Source organism: Lissotriton vulgaris, chromosome 7 (genome assembly GCF_964263255.1).
Source record: "Lissotriton vulgaris chromosome 7, aLisVul1.2, whole genome shotgun sequence".
NCBI lineage: Eukaryota > Metazoa > Chordata > Amphibia > Caudata > Salamandridae > Lissotriton > Lissotriton vulgaris.
Genome location: NC_141695.1, coordinates 860,609,734 through 860,627,465, shown reverse-complemented (window position 1 = coordinate 860,627,465; position 17,732 = coordinate 860,609,734). Strand labels below are relative to the sequence as shown.

The 17,732-nt window shown below is 45.4% G+C and overlaps 1 protein-coding gene and 1 pseudogene across 3 annotated transcripts in view; one reads left to right on the top strand and one right to left on the bottom strand.

Annotated features, from left to right (window-relative positions):
* Nucleotides 1-17,732, bottom strand: part of FAXDC2 (fatty acid hydroxylase domain containing 2) — a 335,302-nt gene that overhangs the window by 53,692 nt on the left and 263,878 nt on the right. The gene's annotated exons all lie outside the window — the stretch shown is intronic.
* On the top strand, nucleotides 4,668-6,544 carry LOC147702575 (uncharacterized; annotated as a pseudogene). Its single transcript, XR_015297236.1, has one exon. The product of XR_015297236.1 is annotated as an uncharacterized LOC147702575 (transcript).

The following is a 17,732-nucleotide window of genomic DNA, read 5'->3' as shown; positions in this document are numbered from 1 at the left end:
AGTTGGTAATTAATTAATATTAATTAGTTAATTACATTAATTAGAGTAATTTTTTTAATATATAATTTTTTGTTATTCCTAATTAATTAATTGGGAAAAATAATATTAATTATTAAATTAAATTAATTACAGCTAATGTGCTAATATATTTACTTTATTGTTATTGTTAATTAATAATTAATTGGTAATTAAATAATATTAATTAATTTTGGGTAAAGGAGTATTTTTAGGGTTCAGGGTCAGTTTTCAGTTTTTGGGTAAAGGGGTATTTTTAGGGTTCAGGGTCAGTTTTCAGTTCTTGGGTAAAGGGGTATTTTTAGGGTTCAGGGTCAGTTTTCAGTTTTTGGGTAAAGGGGTATTTTTAGGGTTCAGGGTCAGTTTTCAGTTTTTGGGTAAAGGGGTATTTTTAGGGTTCAGGGTCAGTTTTCAGTTCTTGGATAAAGGGGTATTTTTAGGGTTCAGGGTCAGTTTTCAGTTTTTGGGTAAAGGGGTATTTTTAGGGTTCAGGGTCAGTTTTCAGTTTTTGGGTAAAGGGTATTTTTAGGGTTCAGGGTCAGTTTTGGGTTTTTGGGATACAGGGATATTTTTAGGGTTCAGGGTCAGTTTTGGGTTTTTGGGGTACAGGGATATTTTTAGGGTTCAAGGTCAGTTTTGGGTTTTTGGGGTCCAGGCGTACAGGGTAAAAATAATTTTTTTTTACATTAAATCAATTAAATGAAATTAAAAAAAGAAAATTACATTAAATTATTAAGTGTTTTATTTATTTTAAATGTATATGTATTAGTTTTAATTTTGTTTTAATATTTTTATTTAATATTTGTAAAATTATATGTATTTTAAAATTATTTTTACTTTATTATTAATACATTTAAAAAAACGATATTTTTAATTTCGATATTTTTGTACTACGATATTATTTTTTCGATATTTTTCTACTTACCTTTATGAAGATATGACTCCGATATTTTTGATGTCGATATTTTTGTGCCGATATTTTTGTATTTCGATATTATGTCTGTCGATATTATGTCAGACATTCTTGTCATCCCAGGATGTCACGTTTATTTTTGACGCCACTTTACGGTCACAGGAGTACTTACAGTATGAATTCGTTCATCCGGCTCCTTTAGCAATGCGGCCGTTGGAGGATTTCCATTGCTTCATTTACACTGATGGATCGGCGCAGGTTGCGCATGGCTCTAAACATGCCTACGTTTCCGCGTGCGCCATTGTGGTTGGTGCCATGGTGAACGATGAGTTCAAGTCCAGTGTTGTGCACACGCAGACACTTGGGGACTGCACCGCACAGTTAGCAGAACTACGTGCTCTGATGCTCGCATTAGAGTACGCTGATCCATGTGTGACGACTTTAATCGTAAGTGACTCTTACTACTGTGTCCAGTCTTACAATGAGAACTTGTTCTTTTGGATTCAGAATGATTTTCGTGATTCCAAAGGTAGCACAATAAAACATAAAATGATCTGGGTCCGAGTGGCTGAACTTAAGGAAAAGTTACCACTCGTGTTTGTGATTCATACTCTTGGCCACCAGCGTGTGGGAGTCCACGCTGTCGGTAATTCGCTTGCTGATGAAGCGGCGAAGTCAGCAGTATCAAAATACTTAGTTGCAGCTGTTACGCGGTCCAAAAGTAAAATAGATGATGACATCTTGGCGGCTGTAGCTGCCACTGAGAAGGGAGGTAAATATCCTGCGGGGTTCCCTTCGAAGTACACATACCACTTAAGTCCTGATAAGGTTCCTTATGTGAAAATTCCTGGTGTTGGTGAACGTTTAGTTCCCAACTCGGATCGCAGAGCTACTCTGATTACAGCGGCTCATGAAGGTGTGGCGTCTGTGCATGCGGGCGCCTCAGCCACTGTAACTCAGTTACAACAGAGGTTCTGGTGGCGGGGACTGTACAAACAGACGCGTGATTATGTTCTTCAATGTGACATTTGCCAGCAGATCAAGCCTTCGACTGCTGCGCGTCCGCCACAGACACAGTTGTACATATCTAATAAACCACTAGGATGTGTTTATTTAGATCACTGCGGTCCTTTTTCTTCTGATACTGCGTATAAGTACATCTTAGTAGCAGTTTATTCATGCACACGCTTTGTGTGGGTATGGCCCCATCGCAGCGCTGATTCACGGACTGTCATAAGAGATTTGCGTGTCTTTGTAGGGATTTTTGCCTGTGGTACCTTCCATTCGGATCAGGGTCTGGCTTTTGCCTCTAAGGCGTATAAGGATGCTATGGTTTCGTTGGGGGTCCAAGTCAAGCTTTCGTCTCCGTACAGACCTGAGGGTAACAGTGTAGTGGAACGAATGAACCGTGACTTAAAGCAATCTAGGACAGCTCGAGTTACAGACACTGGCAGAAACTGGCTGGCCCACCTTAATGGCGTGCAGCGTGCTCTTAATAATCTCCCTAGAAGGTCTCTGGGTGGGCGGACCCCATAAGAAATGCTCTTTGGTATCAAGATGTATGTTCCTGACCTCGACGGTCTAGACTGCAAGGCCCAGGCCGCGGCCTTTGACGTAGATGAACATTGCAATGTTTTACAGGATCTACAAAAGACCAGAGACAGTCTAGCTAAGGAACATTTGCCCTCCACATCGGATGATGCGTTGCAGATCCCGGTAGTTGGCTGGCTACCCCAAGTTGGAGAACTGGTTTGAGAGAAGATCGATAACAAGAAAGAATTTGGTCCTTCATATCGTGCACCGGTTCGAGTTCTTGGAGTGAAGGGCACGAGAACAGTCATATTACCACCACTTCCAGGTCGTAAGGAAATCAGATTTATCTCAATTGACAATGTCAAGACACACAGGGTGGTCGATTCTTCATAGCATGACACCGGCAGTATCATGTCCTTCCATGGTGAGACATTCTGTGTTGGCCATTACTTCTAGTGCTGAGCCAGCGGTGACCCTCGAGATGCCTGTGGTTTCCAGTCCTTTATTGAACACTTTTCCTATTAATAACAATGATGACCTGAATTATACCTATCCAACTGATTTATCAATGCCCGATTTACAGACTCGTTTGGCCACAGAATCCAGATTCTCTTTTGACTCTACTTCAACACATTCGAAAAAACCCTCACTTTTAGCAACATATGTCACCTTATTTAAAAAACATTTTTTGATTCCCCCTTGGACATATATTTGGCTGGTTCTTTTTTCAATTTATCTTTTTATGTCAATTGGTTTTGTGTTTTATTTTTTCCGTCTGATCGATGGACACTATGTCAAAGAGAGAACAGGAATTCAACACCTTAATGGAACATTGGCCCCACTTTCCTCGTCACATTCAGCGCACAGACTGAAAAGGGAGTTGAATACAGTTATCATCACTGCTTCGCCTGTCCTTGATGGGATTGTGTGGGATGCGGTTAGGTTTCAAATCCATGGCCCCACTGAAGTGATTAATGTTCCGAATGTGCTTAGAGTGAATATGGGGGATGTAGTGAAACAAAACATCAGTTCTGATGACTGGGATATTCAGGCCGTGGAAGCATTATTCTCTGATTTGAAATATTATGCTGCCTTTGATGCTGAGGATTTATACTTAGATTCTATTAATTATGGTGATTTGTTTTGCTTTCAACATTATGGTAATCATTTTCTGCATAAAACAAGTTCCAGGAGGGGTAATGTGAATTACACACAGTGGGAACATTGCCCAGCTCCAGTACAAGGCAGCTCCAGTACATTTCTGGAAAAATACACTTACTTCACAGACTTTAATCAATCAAATCCTGAGTCGTTTTATTTTAAAATGACACAAAAGTCCATGTCCAAAGTTAGACTTACCAATACTAAATTGCTGTATTCAAAGTCCTTTCTAAACAAGTTAGCTGTAGATGGCTACGAGCTATGGAAGGAAATAATTGACCTTAAATCGGTTTGGGGTACCAAAAATTGGCAGGTACAAGGCACTGAGGCTTTGCACCGCGCATGTCTCATCCCAAATCACATGTTGTTTCTAAATTCTACCATTTCACAAACAACATGCTTTGGATTGGCAACTTCTAAAAAATTAAATACACCAACTATCCCCGAATTGGAAGAATATTCAGGTTGGAGTAATTACACTGAATTGTCCATTCGTGATATACAAGCACTGTTGCACAATTCATCCTTTAATGTATCCAGTTTGGATCCAAAGGGTTGGCTGATGTGGCATAGAAGCTCTGATTCTTGCCAACGTCGTTTTCTGGGCTTGTCTGAAGGTTTTACACAAGTCAGACCTGATCCCCGTTTTGAGGCTGATCATACTGTTACAACTTGCTCAGTGGGCAAATTGTGTCAGAATTAGCTACAACATTCCACATTAGCTGCTGTTAAACTACATCTGTCCCAGTTGAGTGATAATGTAGATCTTAATGATTTTATAAAAGGCCCAGCTAAGGGTAGAACTAAACGGTGAATTTATGCGATTTACAATGAGATTTGGAAATTTTCACAAATTGAAGCTGCTAAACGACTAAGGGCTATTGACCAAGCTAATTTGGAAAAAGTGCTTGCAGTTGTCGATAACAGTATTAACATGCTTTCTTCCCGAATTTACACGTTGAATAATATTGTTTCTTCTGTTGTTGACATTGTGCATGATGAGGTGTCTGTATTATACCATGGTCAAAATCAATTGCGTTCTGTAATGCAGTTTGCATGGACACTACAGACACTTAAGGTGGGCCGTGTGCCCTGGAGTTACATGAACGTGCCTTCCCTCTTTGCCCCATTTAATTTGACTGAAAAACAGCGCATGCTTTCAATGCGTGATGCATCATTTTCTATGTTACATATTGAAAGGTTAGAATATTTACCGTTTTCTGTAGCTGAAGCCACTGCAGCAACGTGGCTTATCCATGGATTAATTACATTACCATTTGCTTTATACAAATTCACTAATTGTATGCGATATATTGCAATAGGGCGATATGAACCACTAGGCAGCGCATTTCTCCATGAGGCATGGTTTTTACCATACAAATACCGATGTCTAAAAGATGGAAAGGAAGTGAATCTTAATGGTGAAGAATGCACGCAGTCGCCTGACCGTTCATTAATATGCCGACACATCCAGTTACACGGTTCTTGTAATCAGGACCGGCCTAATTTTGCTTGTGTTTTAAAAGGCACACCAGTTCCAGCGATAGTTCCCACATTTACATTATTGACAAATGGTAGTTATTTGCTTTTGAATAACGAGGAGTGTTGTGGTTTAATAATCGGTATCGCTTATGTGGTAATTGTATCAGAACGTGTGGTGTGTTGCAAAAATGTGCTATATCCTCCCACACATGGGAATTCAGATGTTTCCATCTGGCCGCGCATCCCAACCTTGAAAGCAGAGTTCAATGGTATGAGTAGAATAAGAGCCCTTTTGTCTCAAAAAGAAGTGGCCCTGAGCTCGGCCCGTGAAACTTATGTCCTTCACATAGCTAACACACGCACAGAGGTGTAGGCACTTTTAAATACTGACTTGCCGTTTCATTTCTGCGAGCTGGTACATCAAATCTTTAATGCCTCCTCCACGTCTGGTCTCGCTCATTTTTTTAAATTAGTTAGCAGTGGTCTCGTGACTACCTTTGAAAAAATATTTGGTGTCATCCCTGCGTTCTTTCATTCTATATTTTCAAGTTTGTTTGGCGTATTCCCTGTTTTGCTGGCTTTGGCTGCAGGCATTTTGATATTGTTTTGCTTTATAAAACATGGATGCCCGTCCTGCGCAAGAAGCCGTTCAACTGCTCCTGACACTGTTTCGTAACCGGATGCTTGATTACTATGGCACCCTGCCGCTTGGGACTTTAAGCACGGCTTTTGGATTATCGTTTCGATTTTCCTATTTCACATGTGTCCAGCCTGTGTTTCATTGCCTGAGTTGCGATTTTGACTGGGCCATTGATTTGTGTCTCTGCTTGACGATATCTCCTGAAGTCGATTTTAATCACCTGATGAGCCCCGTAGTTGCTCACGAGTTGGTTTGTTCTGGCGAAAGGATTATGGCCTTGGCAGCGATGCATGGACTAATGGGTCCTTGGGACATACCCGCAGCGGCGCATGAGTTTCTGGCACATAGCGTTCTTGAGAACCCACCGAGTTGTCCTCTGATGTTGCTAGCGGATCCGGTGCTGGAGGAGCACGTATGTTCATTCCCGTTACTTAATTGGATGGCTGAACTGTTTTCGGATGATGACAGTGATTTCATGTTGGAAGCTGTGGCTGCATATTTTGCATATTCTGTCCAATCATGAGATGCCTTGGAGACTTTCATTATTATGGCACGTGATTTTTATTTTTGGAAAGTGCCCCTTTTTCTTATTAACATTTGGATTTATGCAGCCTAGTCCTATATCCTTGTACTTTAGAGGCCTTGCGTTGCAGTCTTTTGATAAACTTTGTTTGGCCACTATAGGCATTCATACATATGCATTCATACATATTTTTATATTTAGCTTAGCTCAATATTGTTGAATCTGCTTTCATGTTATGCCTCTATTCTAGCGTTGGCTTTCCTTTTTTGACCGTGCTCGGATCATTGGGGGGGTGTCATATAGATACTTCTTTATATATACTGTGTTAAGTTAGCATGAGCTTATTACATGTTTAAACGCCATTTTTCCTTCGGCTTCAGTTTGCACACGACACATACTTGTTGTTGTAGCTTTCAACCTAGAAGAGTGATGTGATTTATTTGAGAATAATGTGTTATTATTCTGATATCAGTTTTGCTTGGTACACTGTCTGAACAGTGAGTGCTGAACCCTCTAAGAATAACTCGATACAAGGTTGCTGGGAGGTCTGATCTTCGCACCACATTAGACATAACATAAATACAGTTGCTGCCAACATTGGGCTCTAAGCGGGTTTAAGATAGAGTTACAGGAAATGCAAGAAGACACTTGATGATGCTTCGCATGCAGAGAGCTGGTAGCTGATGATGTGATCCTCTCCTCCTGACATTTAGAGGTATGGGCCCACCCTGCTAAAACCCAAAAGAGACCTTCATAATATAATATAATATGCTAAATAGGGAGGTGAGAAATAGGTGTTGTTAATTCCTATTCATTTCAGCATTATACTATGCTATCACCGTTTGCGTACTATGGACTAGTAACTATGCTGATAACTTTGCTTCTTATAATCTGTTTGTTAGTATTGTATAAGATACTGTGTTTGAGAACATTGCATTGATTGATAAATATTTCAAATATGCACGTGTCCTCTTTACTCCGAGTTCTGGTTTGAAATGATTATAGAGCGAAAGAGTGTTCATGTGTTCCACGATACCTGAGGTAACCTAAGTTCATGTTCTGGTTTGTCTAAGTCATTGGGAGTTTGTTATGACCAATGAGACACTGTAGCTAGCTCGGTAAGGGGATTTTGGATACTGAGGTGAGTTTTGGGTCACCCTAATTCACCAAGGTTCTAGATCCCTATGCACAGTTCTGTAGGAGAACGGAATCCCTGCTACACTACCACTTCGTCGTGAAGAACCCTGTCTTCCTAGTCGTCGAAATGACGGCTTAGAGCGTCTGCCCTCACGTTTTGTTCTCCTGGAAGGTGAACCGCCGTGACAGACAGCCTGCGAGCCAGAAGCCAATGCCAGATCCTCTGCGCTTCCAACGACAATGTCCGGGAGCGCGTTCCCCCCTGCTTGTTCAAGTAGTACATTGTGGTGGTGTTGTCCGTCTGTACTAGCACAGATGTCTCTTGGATTGAGGGGAGGAACGCTTTGAGAGCTAGGTGGACTGCTCTCAGCTCCAGCATGTTGATATGGTAAGTACTTTCCTTGTGTGACTACTGACCTTGCACCTGCAGTGGTCCCATGTGCGCTCCCCATCTCAGAAGGGAAGCGTCCGTGATCAGTGTTTGCACAGGGGGAGGTTGATGGAACAGGACTCCCACCTGTATATTCTGAGCTTTTGTCCACCACGGAATAGAAGTTCGAGCTGCGTCTGATATGGTGATGTGATCGTCCCAGCGAGCCGATTGCTGATCCCATTTGTCCTCCAGATCCTGCTGAAGAGGACGCATTCGAAGTCTGGCATTCGGGACCAGAAAGATGCAAGACGCCATCGACCCTAGCAGGGAGGCAATCTTGCGCACTTTCTGAACCTTGTTGCAAAGAATCAATTGACATTTCTGGGTGATTGATGATTGTCTCTCCTCCGAAGGAAACACTTTTCCTGCTTCAGAGTCTAGCAGAGCTCCAAGGAAGTGGATTCTCTGGGTGGGCTGAATGACTGACTTTCCGAAGTTGACATGTAGCCCTAGACTCTGGCAGAGCTGTATACAAGTCTGGAACTGATTTCTTACGCTGACTGGGGAAGGACCTTTCACCAGCCAATCGTCCAAGTATGGGAACACGAAGACCCCTCTGCGGCATAGAGCAGCTGCCACCACTGCCACACACTTCGTGAACACCCGAGGGGCCGACTTCAACCCAAACGGTAGGAATTTGAACTGAAAGTGGGAGGTCCCCACCCTGAACCGAAGAAATCGTCTTTGACTGGGGTATATTGGAACATGAAAATAAGCATCTTGAAGATCCAGCGAACACATCCAATCTCCCTTCCTGAGATGTGGATATATTTTGTGAAGCGCCAACATGCAAAATCTTTCCTTTTTGACGTGCAGATTCAGTGTTCGCAAGTTCAGAATGGGTCTGTATTCTGCCTTCTGTCCTTTTTTCTTGACCAGAAATAACGGGAGTACACCCCTTTTCCCCTCTGAGAGACCGGTACTTCCTCGATAGCTGACTTTTCGAGTAGAGTGGCGACATCTCTTCGCAGTAGGTGCAGCTGATGATTTGATGTTGACATCGGGGGAACCGGTGGAGGCATATGATTGAAACGAAGACAGTACCCATTCTGAAGCGTAGGCAACACCCATCTGTCTTTTGTGATGCTTCGCCACTCTTTCAAATGATTTGCCAGGCTTCCCCCCACTGGAGTGGTCCACGGCGCTGGGGCAAGAAACAACTCATTGTTTGGATTGAGTTTTACAGGTGTTGTTGCCTTGGCGTTGATTACTTCCTCCCTTGTAATTACGCTTCCCTTTATACTGGGACTTCTGCTGCCCCTGCTGATCTTGGCTCTTCTGCCAGTGCGGGGTTTGAACCCGCTGCTTTGTAGAGCCCTTGTTAAAGGAGCGAAATTTTTTCTTGAACTCCTTCTTCTTCTCAAGACCCATCGCCTTGAGAGTTTCCAGCTCTGCTTTCATGCGCTGCATCTCCTCGTCCGCACTTGCACCAAACAACGAAGAGCCTGAAAAAGGTAATTTCCATATGCGCACTTGGGCTTCTGGTTTCAAAGCCGTTAGGCGCAACCAAGATGACCTCCTTGCCGTTACCCCATGAGCGTACCCATGAGCTGCTAGGGTAGCCCCATCCGCTGCGGCGCTTATCACCTGGTTGGAGACTTGACTGCCTTCCAGGAGGATTTCTTCGAAGTCCTTACAATCCTCTGCCGGGAGCTTCTTCACAAAACACTGCAGAGAATCCCACAGGGATCGGTCATACCGCCCCAAGAGGGCTTCCGCATTGGCAACTTTGAGAAAAGCCGCTGATGTATTGCAGACCTGCCTTTCCCACGAGTCTTGCATCTTACTGTCCTTATCCGGAGGCACAGTGGAGGATGAGGCGACTGCATTGGACTTCTTCGCCGCTGCGATTATCACTGAGTCTGGGGGAGGATCAGCTCTGAGGAATAGCGGGTCGTCCTCTGGTGATTTGTACTTTTTAAGTATCCTCGCCGGAGCAGCCTTGACCATCGCTGGGGTTAAGAAGACGTCCATCACTGGCTCTATAATCCCCGGCACCAAAGGCATAAGAGGTTTGGGTGCAGTCCTATGCTGCAACGTTTCAAAAATTATTGAGGGCTTGATCTGCGGAGCTTTCAAGGCAACTCCCAGCTTAAGAGCTCCCCTACCAAGTATGTCCTGAAACGTGAAGATATCATCAATCAGAGATACCCTCGCTGAAGGAGAGTCCGTTAGAGTAGGAGAGTAGTTTCTGTGAGAGCGTGTCGAGGAAGAAGAAGTAGAAGGAGTTCTTCGCTCTCTCCTTGTGCTCCTTGATTGTGATCTACGCATGCTGGTTCGCACCCTGGAGCGGGATCTTTCCCTCTGGCAAACTGGGGAGCGTGATCTTTCCCTCTGGCGAACCGGGGAGCGTGATTTTTCCCTCTGGCGATCTGGGGAGCGTGATCTTCCTCTCTGGTGGACTGGAGGGCGTGATCTTTCTATCTGGCGAACTGGAGAGCGTGATCTTTCTCTCTGGTGAACTGGATAGCGTGACCTTTCCCTATGTCTCACCGGAGAGCGTGACCGTTCTTTAGGCCTAGAGAGCGGTTGCTCCATCCGATACACTGTTTCCTTGTCCTTAGCCCAGTGATGAAGAGGCTTATACCATCTCGTCGAAAGCCTAACAGTAGTCAACTTTGGAGCTGAATCCTTCACTGGGGAGCGTGATGGAGGCGTTGCATCCCTTTGCGAATGCCTGGATTCCTCGCTGGCCGACTTATAAATAGTTAAATCCGGGCCAGAGTCTGAACCTGAGCCAGCCGCAGATCTGGAGCGACTGCGAGAGCCCCCCTGCTCTGGAGACCTCTTTCGCTTGGCAGTGTGACTGTCACTCACTTGCGAGCCCCGGTCATCCTCCGCAGCTGAAGCGGATCCAGAAGACCTCCGAGACTGCTGCGTCACTGGTTGAGGTTGAACTACTGGAGTCCCATGCCTCGACGTCGACTTCGGAGGAGGTGAAGTCCATGAAGGCTTTTCCAACGTCGAACTTTGCTCCTCTCTCGACGGCGAGTGTCCTGCAGACACTTGTGAATGCCTCGACGTCGAGCGTCAATGGTGTGACGCCGATGGAGGAAGCTTCGACGTCGAACTACCATGGTCCCTCGACGATGATGATTGTCTCGACGTCGAGTGCCGATGGGTCGTCGACGGAGGATCCCTCAACGTCGATCGCCCATGACTCGGTGACGACGGAGGATGCTTCGACGTTGATCGCTTCTTTGACGTCGATCGCCGATGCCCTGGTGACGACTGATGTTGCTTCGACGTCAATCGCCGATGACCTGGCGACGACGGAGGATGCCTCGACATCAAGCGTCGATAACCAGACGTCGACGGAGGCTGCCTCGACGCCGAGCGCCGATGACTAGGCGACAGCGGAGGCTTCGACGTCGAAGACTCTCCCTGAGCCTTCGACGACGTAGGTCTCGACGTTGAGCCACCCTGCTTCAACGGTGACCTCTCTCTCGACGCTGCACGTCGCCCGGTTGACGGCAGTGGAGATTTCTTGACTTTCGACGCTGAAGACCTCACCTTCTTTATCGTTGGAGACCTCGACGCCGATCCCGATGCCGAAGGAGAGCAGGTCTGGACTTTTTTCGACGTCGACCGCTTCATAAGTCTCTTTGGAGACCTACCTCTCTCAGAAAGTCCATAAATCCTGCTTCTTTCTCTGTCCTTGATAGTTCTGGATGACAAGGACTGGCAGTGGACACAAGATGCTACCTCATGAAATTCAGGTAGACAGCGAATACACACTGGATGTGTGTCTTACCAAGCCTTCTAGTGCCCACAGGCAGGGCAGGTGTCAAAGAGAGCCTTAGGCATTTTGACAAAAGATTTACCTTTTTTGAGCCCAAAAAAGGTAGAACTATCTCTCTAGGGTAAAAACCCGTCCAGTGAGATCAAAAAATTGAAGAAAACACCAAGTAATTCTGACAGAAAGTCAAAAAAAGGTGGGAGCTGTTAACCAGGGTCCTGACAGAAGGAGCCGGAAAGAATAACTGACCTAACTGTCACCCCTAAGGCATGATGGGAAGCCTGGAGTCAGGGCTGCCTTAAAGGCACAGTGCCAGTTTTTTGGTTGAAAATGCTTTCATTTTCTATGTTATTGCTTTTCAATGCACCCTGAGGCTAACAATGTCTTTTATAAGCAATTTTCAGGAGTTATGAGTGGTTTTACTCATTAAAACACAAAATTCAAAGGATATTTGATGTAATGTGTTCTTTGTTTCCTTTATAATTGCAGTACATGTACAAGGTTTTACATTGTGTTAGCCTCTTTTTGGAGCTGCATTGGTGTGAGAAAAATAATATATGTACGTACATATATGTCGAGTTAGATATATGTGTTTTTACATATATATTTTTATATTGTTTCCGGGGTCCCGCACATGGGCGGGAATATTCAGTGCTTATGACTATTGATGAGGATCGAAAACAAAGGATGAGAAAAGGGCCCTAGGGGAATCTGTATTTATAGACCTGCTTGTATCTTGTCCCCCAACTGAACAATATACCACACGAAAGATACCAAGGGTCTTATCTGATTCTGTCAGTGGTTGGAACCTATTTGGAACCTATTTGTAGTATCCCAAATCACACATACCAAGAGGTTATCTTAGAAATTGTAGAGGAGAAGAGAAGAGAATGAGAGTTTGAAAATAAAGGAAAAGTGTACCCATCAGCCCACATAGTAGTGGAACTTCGTCATCTGGGTTCTTGTTAACAATTGGTGTCCAGTAAGCTCTTCCACAGGAGAACTCCTGAGGCTAGCTAAACTTGGACCCGCCGGTTGAACCATCAACCGAAAAGGATGAGAGTTTTGAGGCTGAAGGGGCAAGTTGCAGTGCTCAAAAATGTGAAAGGCAATTCCTCCCTCCAAATTTGGGTGAGTTAAAAATACAATTGACACATCGAGTATCAACACATTGGATATGCTTGTTTCTGACTATACTACTGTATTGTGTTTCTCTGTGTGTCCTCCATTTACTCTGTTCACAGGAGAAGGTTGAAAAATAAAGACATGCGACTACTTCACATGGGGTATGTCTATACAATGAAAATTATCTATCACAGCACGTGGTAAGTGTTGCAGTAGTGAACATCATAGGTCCTGACGAAAGCCCTTAAGGGCTGAAACATGTTGACCAATTATCATTTATGGTGAATAGTAATTCTTTTCATACTATTTCCACTCTGCTTTTTAATCATACCGTCTTGATGGGCGCACCTAATAAAGTTTCTTGAGACATCAAGACAGGTATTTTTACATCACCACTCTATTCTTCTTTGTTTACACCTTTCACATTTTTAAGCACTGCAACTTGCCCCTTCAGCCTCAAAACTCTCATCCTTTTCGGTTGATGGTTCAACCGGCGGGTCCAAGTTTAGCTAGCCTCAGGAGTTCTCCTGTGGAAGAGCTTACTGGACACCAATTGTTAACAAGAACCCAGATGACGATGTTCCACTACTATGTGGGCTGATGGGTACACTTTTCCTTTATTTTCAAACTCTCATTCTCTTCTCTTCTCCTCTACAATTTCTAAGATAACCTCTTGGTATGTGTGATTTGGGATACTACAAATAGGTTCCAACCACTGACAGAATCAGATAAGACCCTTGGTATCTTTCGTGTGGTATATTGATGAGGATCCCCTGGAAGAGAACCCGGAGTTCCCGCCGGGCACTGACCCCCACACCTTCTTGCAATGGCGCGGTACCAGCTGCCGTTCCGCTGGCCACTTTTTCGATTTGAGGGGTTTTCTCCCCCTCTCGGATATAGCACAGGGCTATGACGTAGTGGATCCCCACCTGTTCCAATACTTCCAAATCAGGCATTGGCTCACAAACCCGGTCTGTGCCCCTCTAGTTGGTTGACAGATGATGGACTTTGAGAAATGGCTGGTGACAAAAGACTCGGATAGACATCTTATTTCGGACCTTTACAAAATGCTCACACCCCCAACCACTCCGGGCAAAACAGCGGGCCAGAGGCATTGGGAAGTGGAACTCAGCAGGGCACTGTCACCCAGGGAATGGAGCTATATATACTACAGGGCCTCACACACCACACGCAACACTACAGGCAGGGAAACAGCAGTGAAACTAGCCATGTACTGGCATCTCACTCCGGTCAGGCTCAACAAGGGAAACCCAACCCGTAGCGCATTGTGCTGGAGGGGATGTGGGAACGGGGCACCTTGACCCACCTCCTCTGGGACTGTTGTGAACTTCAGGACTACTGGAAGGCGGTCCTGGATGACATTGACTCTACCTTTGATACTGAAATCCCGCGATTTCCTGCCTACACCATCCTGGGACTACCTAACGCGCTCACTTTTCCCCTGAAATCTCCCCGTGTCGCCAAATGGGGATTGCCATGCAGGCGGCTACGCAACATGTCCTGTCACTCTGGGGCTCGACCACCAGGCCTACTCACACGGGGTGGCTACATAAACTCTGGTTTACCTTGGGGATGGAACGTATTCAAGCTACACTTACACACACCACAGCTGCATTTCAGAAGGTCTGGCTACCGCTGCTATCCCTCTTGTGTAAAGATTTTCATGAGATCAGCTGTCGCAGATACCTCCGTATACTGTGACTTACTGAGGCTATGCATGACCCTCGATGATCTAATGTATCATTGCAGTACTCCCTGCCTGAGCGCTACTGAGATTGTTTCATATGTACGGCACACTGGTTGGGGTGGTGGGGGGGAGATGGTTGGGGGTGTGGGTGGGTTCCTGGTTTCTGTTCCTACTGTTTTGTTCTCTTACAACGCCTACCATTTGCTGTCCTGGCATTGCAACTCCGATCTGGCATATTCACATATACCAGCAGCATTCATGGTTGTGTATCTATCCTAGACAGTTTTAACTCTCTCACGCTTTTTTGGATTGATTTTCTTCCCCCCCTTTTTAGGTCGAGGGACTTGTCTCAATGCGCATGCGCATTGAGCGGGAGCGAAGATATATAGGGGCTTAAATAAGCTTTCCTAGACTGGGCGATTTGGTGCTGTGCCCGTGGCTTTTAGGTCAATGCGCAAGCGCATTGACCTAAAATGCGCCTGCACATCATCAAATCGCCATCTGTTCCCTCAGCCGCACTCCTCCCACACCTTTGAAGTAAAGCTTAGCTTCACTTCAAAGGCCCCTGCTGCTTAACACCCTCTCCCCACTCCGCCCCCTCCCCTGCCCGCCGTGTCGCATTTCTCCCCCCCACCCCTTCTCTGGCTTCAATCCGTCTTGTTTTTTTGAACCCTTTCCATGTTTTGGTTTTCCGGACTAGAGTGGAATGTTAGAGAAGGTTGACATTTGGTGCTGTGCTACCGCATTTTTAGCTGTTATCAACTTATGTTGATACTCAGATCTGTATGTTACTGCACTTTAAAACCCATAGCTCTGTCATCTTGAATAGTGGCATGAAAGTGACACGGTGAAGCAGTCTGTTATAGTTGATGCTTGTACTTGTGGTTTGCGCAGACCTGTTCTGGTTTCACGCCTTTTCTTTACATTTTTTCCGTGAAATGTATTGTGAAAGACAAAAGGTGTTTATCAACTGTGCCTGGGAGAGCTGCAATCTGACCCTGGCACATCTCGCCACATGCAATTTCCCAGATAGAAAACGCGTTAGGCTGAAATTCAACACTTCTCTTCAACCCCCTCCGTTTGTGTACATGTCTGTGCTGCCGTCTTACGGCTAGAGCAGCCAATTTAAATGGGAACATCAGAACATGTGTTTTTGAGAGATTTCCGGTGCCGAGATTTCTTTTTAGTGAAAAGGCGACAATATTTTTTTTACAAATTGGTTAAAAGACAACCTGTCATGCTGCACTGGAAATGTCACATAGATGGAGCAATTACTTGGACATAACTGTATATAGACCTGTGCAGACGGGTAATAACATCGGTGGCACACGAAATTGCTACAATAAATTGAGTTGTCCAAACCTCCCCTTCTATTCCAGAAGGCACCCTTCACATCAAGTACCTTTTTAATGCAGCGCTCTCTGCGTGCTTGTAATCATATTGTTTGCCATATAGTTAGAGGATTCAGAAAAGGGGGTGGTGATGAACAGAGCGTCTGAATTAAGCAGACCACTCTTACACAGTCCAAAGATCAGGGCTTGATCCATCACCGTTTTTTAGCTCACTGCACCATCCCAGCTCAGAACCTGGCTACATGCAAATTAGTCTGTCCCTGGTCCAGTGCATCATGGGAACAGGGCAGACCAGACTACCAAGCCAATTCTTATACTGGGAAGGAAACAAGCTTCCGGGGACCGGTTTCTGGCATTTCAGCCGTCTTCGGCCCGGCTTGCTTGAATCCTGATGGTGCAATGAGCAAGGGACTCACATCTGAGTATACCCTTCTACGCTTATGGTGGACAAAATGATTCAGAAAAGGGGGTGGTGATGAACAGAGCGTCTGAATTAAGCAGACCACTCTTACACAGTCCAAAGATCAGGGCTTGATCCATCACCGTTTTTTAGCTCACTGCACCATCCCAGCTCAGAACCTGGCTACATGCAAATTAGTCTGTCCCTGGTCCAGTGCATCATGGGAACAGGGCAGACCAGACTACCAAGCCAATTCTTATACTGGGAAGGAAACAAGCTTCCGGGGACCGGTTTCTGGCATTTCAGCCGTCTTCGGCCCGGCTTGCTTGAATCCTGATGGTGCAATGAGCAAGGGACTCACATCTGAGTATACCCTTCTACGCTTATGGTGGACAAAATGATTCAGAAAAGGGGGTGGTGATGAACAGAGCGTCTGAATTAAGCAGACCACTCTTACCCAGTCCAAAGATCAGGGCTTGATCCATCACCGTTTTTTAGCTCACTGCACCATCCCAGCTCAGAACCTGGCTACATGCAAATTAGTTTGTCCCTGGCCCAGTGCATCATGGGACCAGGGCAGACCAGACTACCAAGCCAATTCTTATACTGGGAAGGAAACAAGCTTCCGGGGACCGGTTTCTGGCATTTCAGCTGTCTTCGGCCCGGCTTGCTTGAATCCTGATGGTGCAATGAGCAAGGGACTCACATCTGAGTATACCCTTCCACGCTTATGGTGGACAAAATGATTCAGAAAAGGGGGTTGGTGATGAAAAGAGCGTCTGAATTAAGCAGACCACTCTTACCCAGTCCAAAGATCAGGGCTTGATCGATCACCGTTTTTTAGCTCACTGCACCATCCCAGCTCAGAACCTGGCTACATGCAAATTAGTCTGTCCCTGGCCCAGTGCATCATGGGAACAGGGCAGACCAGACTACCAAGCCAATTCTTATACTGGGAAGGAAACAAGCTTCCGGGGACCGGTTTCTGGCATTTCAGCCGTCTTCGGCCCGGCTTGCTTGAATCCTGATGGTGCAATGAGCAAGGGACTCACATCTGAGTATACCCTTCCACGCTTATGGTGGACAAAATGATTCAGAAAAGGGGGGTGGTGATGAACAGAGCGTCTGAATTAAGCAGACCACTCTTACCCAGTCCAAAGATCAGGGCTTGATCCATCACCGTTTTTTAGCTCACTGCACCATCCCAGCTCAGAACCTGGCTACATGCAAATTAGTCTGTCCCTGGCCCAGTGCATCATGGGAACAGGGCAGACCAGACTACCAAGCCAATTCTTATACTGGGAAGGAAACAAGCTTCCCAGTCCTACCACTCACGCCTCCAGGGTCACCAGGTCACGTGCATGTTACCCACCTGTGTGCCACTGCTGTTATTTCAATAATACCCATCTCTGCTGATACAAGGCTTCTAGACAATATACACAACCACCCCATCCACCACCACCACCGCATCCACCACCACCACCGCATCCACCACCACATCCACCATCACATCCACCACCACCACATCCACCATCACCTCCACATCCACCATGACATCCACCACCACCGCA